The 2,503-nt window shown below is 49.6% G+C and overlaps 1 pseudogene; it reads right to left on the bottom strand.

Moving 5' to 3' along the window:
* Nucleotides 1-816: 816 nt before the first annotated feature.
* On the bottom strand, nucleotides 817-2,503 carry LOC142422700 (PSME3-interacting protein-like; annotated as a pseudogene).

Raw genomic sequence — 2,503 nt, 5'->3', positions numbered from 1 at the left:
CTGAGGATTCTGAGAACTTCTGTGTTCCTCCCTGGAGGCAGGACACACGCTTTCTCTCTGCTATACATTCCTGTTGACAAGCCACATGGAGCTATGCTGGTGGAGCCACGTGGAGACCCACACTAGCACTGAGATGCTTCCACTGCCACTGGATACACAAGACTTTCCCCCCCACTGGCCTGTGACTTTCCTGTATTCGGTGTCATTGCATGTGTTGCGTGAGTCTGAAGAGTAGTCTGAGAGTCTGGTATCGGACAGATGGGCTAGTATCGGACTTATGGACTTGATCTGGACTGGGATATTAATATCCAATTATTCTTTCATCTAAAGTTCGTTCCTATACATGAGTCTCCCTAGAGTTGTTTCTCTAGTCAACCTGGACTAACGTGGGCTCAAACATAGGAACAATTGTGAGGGTGGTGCAAGACTAGCTTTGTTATGCTCCATTAAGGAGTCACTGCACCGAAGGACAAGGGTTGGCATCAACTTGATGGCCGTGCGTTTTGTTGACATAACAGCCACATAAAAGACGCCCTGATACCGTCACAGGTTAGGCCTTGGGCTAACCACAGGTCAACAGCCCTGCCCCCTTCGAGATGCACAGCCTCAGCAACCCTCCACAGGGCAGGGGCAGAATCAAGACGCTGCCGATGGGCTTGGATTTTGTTTGGACAGACTGTAAAAGGAGCTCTGTTGTTTCTTTGGCATGATTTCCTTTTCTTTCTTTTCCACAGAGTTCCGGCACATGTTTAGACTAGGTCAGCTATGCCACTGCACAGGAAGCAAGCGAGGAGAGGTAATGCCTGCGGGCAGCTGTCATCCAATCAATTCGTGGGGAGGAGCCCCCAACCAGTCAGGCTGGGGAGCCAGGGGTCCTCGAGGAAAAGTGCTGGTTTGGAAGATGGTGGAGACAATTTTCCCCATGGCGTGGATGGGGCCTTTGCTGTTCTGGTTAGATTGAGTCGCTCCTCCCCAAGGGGGTACCCAGGCCTGGGAGGATGCTGATGCAGAAGGCCACTGAGGAGCAGTGGAGGGGGCGCTCAAGGAAGGGCTTCCGGGGGACAGTCAGGACTGGGCTTCTCGATTCTTGTCATCCAGGTCAGGGTTTGACTTCAGTCTTTTCACGCTGTTGCCACTCTCTGCACTCTTGTGCTTCACAGCTCCTGCCAGCAACCTTGCCTGGGAGAACTTGCTCGTGGTTTTGTTTGTGTGGGGTTCACAGCCAGTTTCTTCCCCACTTTTCTTTTGTTCTGGAGAAATTCCGACTTTGTTGAGGTGCCTTCTGTATTATTTCAGTTCTTGAAGTTCTCCATTGCTTTTGTATGAGCTCATCAAGAAAGTTGGTCCCATCTTCAGCTAAGCCTCTTACATAGTTTTGAATTTGAACTGTTTTTCATACTCCTCCTGCTTCCTGTCCTTCTGCTCCTGTAGCCTCTCATTCAGACTGAGGGGCACACACACATCTTCTCGGCATTCTGCATTGTATGAAATCCAGAACAGCTATCGAGCCAGGAACAAGATGAATTGTTTCGAGGGGTTATGGAGCCTTAGGGGCATAGTGAGCTACAACCTGAGCTAGTAACCACAAGGGGCAACAGTTTGAACCCACCAGCTGCTCTTAGGAGACAGATGAGGTTCTCCACTCCCCTAAAGATTTAAAGTCTCAGACACCCCAAAAAAGGCAGTCCTACCCTGTCGTATAGGGTTGCTATGAGTCAGAATTGACTTGATGGCAATGAATAGGATTGTGGCAGAGGAGCTGGGGGGAAATGGGGTGGTAACAAATACAAAAATGAAGAAAATGGAAAAATGTGTTGTGGTCATTGTATAACTCTTCTTGATTTAAATCACTGAGTTGTATGGTACATGAATTTTATGTCAATAAAACCTTTTAAAAACAAAAGGGAACCGTGCGGGTGGTGTTGGGCCAGCCTGGATGGCTAACTGTGAGGTTGGCAGGTCAAACTCAGTAGCTGCTCTGTGGGGGAAATGATGCGGCTCTCTGTTCCATAAAGATCGTCTCAGAAACCCAAAGGTGTCTACCGTGTTCTACAGGGCCAGTACACAGCAGCAGTGACTCGACCACAGTGGGTGGATCTCAGAGACAGATACTAAGGAGCCCTGGGGGTGCTGTGCTTAACGTGCCTGGCTATGAACTGAAAGAACGGCCATTCAAACCCCCCAGCTGCTCCTTTGAAGATAAGCCCGGGTGTTCCTGTAAGGGTTTAGTGACTCGGAAACCCCAGAAAGGGGTTGTTATGAGTTGGTGTCAACTCAACGGCTGTGGTTTGTAGGCGCGCTGGAGACCTGGTAGCTCCGAGGCCAGAGCACTCAGTTGCCCTCTGAAGGACTGGCAGTGCAAGCCTCCTGGGAGGCCCACAGGGGATGTGGCAGTGTGCTTGGAAGATTTACAGCTGCATTGTGTCGCATAGGGTCACCGTTTCAAGCCTTTTCGTTGGTCTTTAAATCATACTATAAACATACCTTGTTTATTATGCTTCAT

This window comes from Tenrec ecaudatus, chromosome 12 (genome assembly GCF_050624435.1).
Source record: "Tenrec ecaudatus isolate mTenEca1 chromosome 12, mTenEca1.hap1, whole genome shotgun sequence".
NCBI lineage: Eukaryota > Metazoa > Chordata > Mammalia > Afrosoricida > Tenrecidae > Tenrec > Tenrec ecaudatus.
This window is presented reverse-complemented; position numbering and strand designations above follow the sequence as displayed.